General features: G+C 46.2%; 2 long non-coding RNA genes across 4 annotated transcripts; one reads left to right on the top strand and one right to left on the bottom strand.

Annotated features, from left to right (window-relative positions):
* Positions 1-326: 326 nt before the first annotated feature.
* LOC120686592 lies at positions 327-3,102 on the bottom strand. 2 transcript variants are annotated; one of them, XR_005680264.1, is made up of 5 exons: positions 2,700-3,102; positions 2,443-2,520; positions 2,205-2,286; positions 902-1,064; positions 327-812 (listed from the first exon to the last, which is right to left on the bottom strand). It is a non-coding gene; the product is annotated as an uncharacterized LOC120686592 (long non-coding RNA). The 2 variants fall into 2 exon arrangements; XR_005680263.1 differs by having other exon boundaries at positions 327-809; positions 2,700-3,101.
* Positions 3,103-4,076: 974 nt separating this feature from the next.
* LOC120686822 lies at positions 4,077-5,848 on the top strand. 2 transcript variants are annotated; one of them, XR_005680393.1, is made up of 3 exons: positions 4,077-4,440; positions 4,562-5,252; positions 5,492-5,848. It is a non-coding gene; the product is annotated as an uncharacterized LOC120686822 (long non-coding RNA). The 2 variants fall into 2 exon arrangements; XR_005680392.1 differs by having other exon boundaries at positions 4,539-5,252.
* The last annotated feature ends 671 nt before the right edge of the window (positions 5,849-6,519 follow it).

The raw sequence follows: 6,519 nt of genomic DNA, 5'->3' as shown, positions 1-6,519 counted from the left end.
ATGATGTTTTAAGTAACCAATGGACGTGCAGGAACATAATAATAAAACTCACAAAGTCTAGCCACTGCAATTACATTCCCAAGTCCATCGAAGCTCTCTATTCCTGCGGGAATCCGCGCCCCAGGAGCGCATCTAGGTGGCCGTTTTTCGCGGCTGTTTGATCGGAGCCGATCCGGCCGTTAAGAAGCAGCCAGGCAGCCGTGTGGAGTTTTGCAAAAAGATCCTTCTCGTCTTCCGAAATCGAACCGCGATCCGGGGAGGCCCTTGGCCTACTGTTGGCGCGGCTGTTTTTTGGCGCCCCCTCCCCGCAGTTTGCAAGAATCAACTAAAGAAATCACTCTGCGGGAGCCCGCCATCATATATTACAAACCTGCCATCTCCTGTTGGGTTTTTGCAGTATACATGAAGCAGGCTTGCAGATGCCTGCCGAGCTCTGCGATGTCACTTGCCCACTATCTGCGATCTCCTATACATTTGTTCCGGGCACAACTATAGTCTCATGCCCACGCAAGTAAAATTTATTCGCTTATCTTCTAGCAAAAACTCAAAAAGAGAAGCCTATATCTCGAAGTCCTCGATGGCAGACGAGGACTCGCATTTACACCACCGCAGTATCAGCCTGCGCCTACACGTTGTCAAGAGCAAGGACACTTGGGAGGGTCTTGCTTGCCTTCCAGCAGCTCCAGACTCGCACCACCGCCAGTTGAGACATGGCTCATCTTGTCCGCCAACCCGGCCTTCTCGACGGCAGCAACAGAGTCCCCACCTCCAATGATGGTTGTCACACCTTTGGCAGTGATATCAGCCAACTTCTTGGCAATAGCATGAACAAAGAGCACTACATTTAGTGAAATGAAAAACAAAATCGGAGAGCCAAATTAAGTACAAATGCAGGTATTACTCGCATCAGTGCCATCAGCAAACTTCTCAAACTCAAAAACTCCCATAGGACCATTTCAGATGACAGTCTTGGTGGTGTCCTACGTCTCACTGAAAGTCTTGATGGAATCAGGACCAATATCGAGACCCATCCAACCATCAGGGATAGAGGATGCAGGAACAATCTGCAGATGGTATCAGGTATCAGTATTAGTATAGAATGGCTGGAGAACTATAACTATTTTAATCTATGTACATGATGTGTTGCTGATTTTTACACCTACCAGGCAACTCGACATACACTACAACACTGCCACTTAATCACTGCAATTAAAGAATCATGCATATGTAGTGTTGCAAAGGCATTTATCACATTTTTTGTTGTGGCAGTTTATACATTATTTAGTTCAGTTGCTACCTACTGAAAATTTCAGGTAATATTCTACAGATCAACACACATGTATTAGTGACAGCCCTTAGTTAAAAGCTAAAAAAAGTTCCTAGATAGTGAGAGCCAATGTTATACAGTCGTCTAGTCGAACCTAGTCGTCATGGCACCGATAAGGTGACTAGTCGTCGATCAGGTCGATTAGTCGACCCTAGTCGGTCCTAGTCGTCGCTATAGTCGTCCTATATATCCCACGACATATATGTACATGTATATGTACTTATATACTATATAGCAAGCAGGAACACCACAATGATAGTCAGTTTGGTGACACTTACTTGTGAGATTTGATGTTTGAACTGTCCAGAACTCCATATTCTTGTCCCACACAGTACAGGCTAATGGCTAATGGCTAATGGTGCAAGTTATATAGTTAACCTAACCCTAATGGCTAATGGCTAATGGTGCAAGTTATATAGTTAACCTAACCCTAATGGCTAATGGGCCTAATTGAGCCCAGTACAGGCGGCGGGCTGGAGTGCTGGTCTACTGGACATCTTTTGGTTTTGGCCTGATCGTCCAAGTAGCTAGTCGGACGACTAATCGCGATTAGGCGACGATTAGTCGGACGATCAGACATCTGATCGACAAAAGCTAGTCGTTTCACTTATCGAAGCCAGCGGAGCGATAAGGTCGACTAATCGCGACTAATCGCGATTAGTCGGACGACTGTATAACATGGATGAGAGCTCTTAGTTAAAAGCTAAAAATTATATTGCCAAAAGCTTTCAAGAAAATTAAATGTCAGATTACTGGGCATCGTCAGCAGCTTGCAACTAGAGAAAGGAAAAAGAGTACTGATTCTTTACAATGGAGTACACTGAGATCAAGAAACACAACTACACAAGACATGGACTAATTTAACTTTAAAAAATACCTTCTGCATGAGGAAGCCAGCAACAGCAGGCTTCAAATACTTGGTAATTCCCTCTGTTGAAGCATAGGCTCTGTGTGCAGTGCTGAAGGCATCATTTACATAGAGATCAGCAACAGATGCCTGATATATACTATCAGCGAAATTACATCTATATTGTCCTCTAAAGAATGACAATGACATAGAGCAATGATGACGATATGACAGAGATGAGGGAACAAGAGGGTGCTATTTATTTTACCTTCCCTACAAGGAAGTGGGGGATGAGTAACGCCGGCACGGTGGACACCAATCTGAGAATCAGGTACTCCGTGAACATCTGCACACCGCACAAGAAACCATTTAACAATTTAAGTGTCCTGGCCACATCCAAGAACACGGCATCCCAATGTCCTGGCCACATCCGAGATCCAACAGATCGGATCGAGGACCCAACCGATGAACCATGAACCGATAACCAAATCAAGCGTGCTCCCTCAGACAAACCAGGAGGTGTACCTCGTAGAGCTCGAAGGGGACGATGATGCCGAGGCAGAGCGTGAGCTAGAAGGGCGTGTAGAGCAGGAAGAAGGCCTCTCCCTAGCGCTTGCTCCCGTCCGCGGCCAGCCACGCGCTCCTCCCCCCGCGCCTCCGCCGCCCCTCGACTTCGCCCGCACTGCCGGACGTAGCTGCCCGCCTGCCCCCAAAACCCCAAACCCTAGGCGAGGCGTGAGCAGGTCGGGGAGCGAGCGGTTAGGTGAACGAGATTGGGTGAGGGAGTCGGGCACCAACAGGGGAAGCCCGCAGAGGCAGCTCTAGCTCGACGAGGGCAGCGGCGAAGGGCGGTGCGATGTCGAAGGCGACAGCGGCGGGGAAGGGGGGGAGAGAGAGAGAGAGAGAGGGAGATGAGAGGGGGAAGGCTGAGGGGCGGACGGGCGCCGCGCGGCGGGGCGGCGGGGGTTTTCGGCGAAAATGACTCCGAGCGTATTTTTGCAAAATTGTCAGCGAACTCGGATTTTCTCTTCTTTGGGGTGAAATGTTCAGAACGTCAGGGGGTTTTTAGTTAAAAAAGAGCCACGCCTACTGTAGATTGAAGGCCTCCTCGGACCGCGGGTTGAATTCATTAAACAAGAAGGAAGTTTTTAGCAAAACTCCACACGCCTGGCTGCCTGCTTCCAAATTTTCTCTTCTCCGCACTAATTATTCGGAACTGCTCTATTGTGATGGTGACCATGGGCTTTGGGATCTGCCCAATGTGGCCCGTGGGCCTCCGGTTGCAACGACGTGACTTTCGTTGGCTATGATGATGGCCGGCCGTTCGTTGTGATCCCATGCAGACTCATACTCCACTTGTTTTACTCTTTCGTGAAACTCCACCAGGCACCCGTCTTCTCGTCTTCCTCCTCCGGCGTCCCATCCCCTCCCCCAGCGCCGTCCTCGAGCCGCTTGCCTGCCCCGCCGGTGGGCGGAATGGCCTCGCTGCCTCCCGGCGCCGACTTCGAGCAGGTCTGGGCCCCTTTCCCCACTCGAGTCTCCGAGTTGTTCTCTCGTCACGCAACCTATTCGCCGTGCGCCTTGCTACCATCAGGATTCACTTTACCGTTTGCACGGTAGATTTTACCGTTTTTACTGTAGCGGTAACTGTTTTTTTTATTTTTGTATTTTTAAATTTTGAATCGGAAAACACCGGTTATCGCTACCGGTAAGTGTTGCCGCCTAGTAGCGGTATCGGTAAAACACCGTCAAAATTTACCGATACCGCTACTAGGCGGCAACACTTACCAGTAGCGGTAACCGGTGTTTTCCAATTCAAAATTTAAAAATACAAAAGTCAAAAAAAATAGTTACCGCTACAATAAAAACAATAAAATCTACAATGCAAACGGTAAGGTGAACCTGTTGACACCTCCTCCTCAAATCCTCCACACGAGGCGAGCTAGTGGTTGCCCCGCAGGTGCTCGGCGGCGAGCGATGGCTTGGGCGAGCGCGAGCTACTAGGCGCCCCCAGTCGGCATGCTGCGCATGGGCTCCACTGTAGGTGCAGGGGCGCAAACCCGCGGCGGCGTGGCCGTGCGGCCCGAGCGGCTGAGGGGCAGGGCCTGGGGCATCGAGCGCCTCTGCTCCCTTGCCTGCGCGGGCTCGCAGCTGTCGCCGGTGCCCTGCAGCTGTGTGGCCATGCGGCTGTGGCCGGCGGGGCCCTGAAGTGCAGGCTGCCAGCTGCACAGCAGAGCCGGGATCTCTTTGAAGAAATTCAGAAAAGGTAAATAAAGCCTGATATTTCAGCACCAATTTCGCAATATATGTCAACGATTCAATCTTTCAATTATTAAGCCATTAATATTTATCAATAATTCCTAGATGGATATGCTGCAACTCTCTAGGTTTATTCAGATCTGCACGTTTTGGGTGAGGAAAACCTTGAACCTAGTTGATTTTTGTTGTTCAATTGAATTAGCAAGATAAAAACCTTGAACCTGGAGATCGACGGCTTTGAGGTATGTGCTATGCACTATCTGCTATTGAGGTAATCAAGGAATCTAATAAGGATGATGATATATCTGGTTTGCTTAAAGATTTAGCCGCTGGTTTAGATGATAGAGGAAATTTTGATGACAACAGTTCTATTCTAGAACCTTGCGCTGAGCTACTTGCCTTTCAAAAGTTGGTGGCAGAGAATAGCAAAGAGTTGTACCCTAATTGCAAGAAATATACACAGTTGCGTTTCCTAGTTAGATTATTGCACCTCAAACTCCTTGGAGGATGGACTGATAGATCTTTTAACATGCTGCTAGATCTACTTAATGATGCACTCCTTGAGGGTTCAACACTCCTTAGAAATTTTCATGAAGCTAAGAAATTGGTGAAATCCATTGGATTTGGCTACATTAGTTCTTATGGTTATGTAGAGACCATGGCCATGCACATAAGTTGTCAATTGCATGGCCATACAAGAGAGTAATATACTTTGCTACATTTTCTCATGTGTGATGAGAGTGACGGCAGCCACTAATTATTTATATTTCTGACAGTTGAAGGTTACCAAAGGATCACAATCCTCCCAAGGTGCATCAGGTATTTCTGAAATTTACTTTCAGCAAATAGCCCACTCTTCTACTAGTACTATTCGATCTCCAAATTTTAGTTCCAGCAGAAAGTACACTTAGTTATATGAATTGCACACTAATTAGCTTATTTTCCTAAGAGTAGACAAGTCAGCTAGCTGCAGCAACAGCCAGCAGTTTTGTAGATTAATTTTCACTCTTGCTTTTGTTCCTGTAGTTAACTTTCAGCATACTTTTAACTTTGTTCAGGTGGGAGGTCTCAGAGGTGGCATGATGGTTGATCAACAAGCGGATCAGTGCTTATGGAGACTTCTATTTTGGGCTGTGCTCATGGACACTTTTATTTTGAGCAGTGCTTATTTGGAATATCTAGCCTGGCTCCCCTTATTTTGTAAATGTGGCTACTGCTTGTACCGTGGCTGGTGACAAACCCAACATATGATCTAGCTAGCTTGACTTAGCACTGTGACAACAAATGATGTCTATGATGAAGCTTTGCTATTCAACCAATTATATATGTATTGGGTTCATATGAAAACTATTTTAGCCAATTCTATGTTTGATATCTGTTGGCTTCAAATAAAAAATATGATTTATATATCTTTATTCAAGTGTGCTTGATATGTATTGTTTCAAAAGATTGGTGCTGTATGGTCAATGAGAATTTAATTATATTATTTTTTTCTAGATGGATTGGTGCTGTATATGGTCAATGAGAGATTAATTATATTATTTTTCTGGATGCTTAGTGTTGGATTGTTGGTTGGTAAAGAAATTTAGCTACTCACTGTCAGTCGGCAAAAGCATTGTAATAGATCGGGAATAAGTGTCAGTCGGTATATCTTTGTAGGGCATCAGACTGTCAGTCGGTATATCCATGTCAGTCGGCAAAAGTTATACCGACGCCACTTACAGCGACAGATAGGTGCTGTCGGCATACATCTATACCGACTGATGGTCCGTCGGTACAACGGCTTTTACTGACAGACCCTCAGTCGGTATATCAGGGATGTGGTATAGTGACTGCTTACGAGAAAGATGATGGAGTTAAAGTGTTGATTATGAAGGTATCTGATGCAACTGTGTTTTTATTATCATTTAAAGTTTATTTGATTTAACTTGGAATACAGATATCTATGTCTTGTTTTCTGCTATTGTAATCTGAGCTCACTACTTGGGTGCATTCCATTCAGGGGTGGGCCCAGGATTTGAGATTCAGCTATTCAACATTTTCAAAGGATGAAAAGAAGTTTTTTGGCCGCCGCTGTGCGGTTTGC

This window comes from Panicum virgatum, chromosome 8N (assembly GCF_016808335.1).
Source record: "Panicum virgatum strain AP13 chromosome 8N, P.virgatum_v5, whole genome shotgun sequence".
In the NCBI taxonomy this organism is placed as follows: Eukaryota; Viridiplantae; Streptophyta; class Magnoliopsida; order Poales; family Poaceae; genus Panicum; species Panicum virgatum.
The sequence above is the reverse complement of the archived record's forward strand: the minus strand, read 5'-3'. Positions and strand labels throughout refer to the sequence as shown.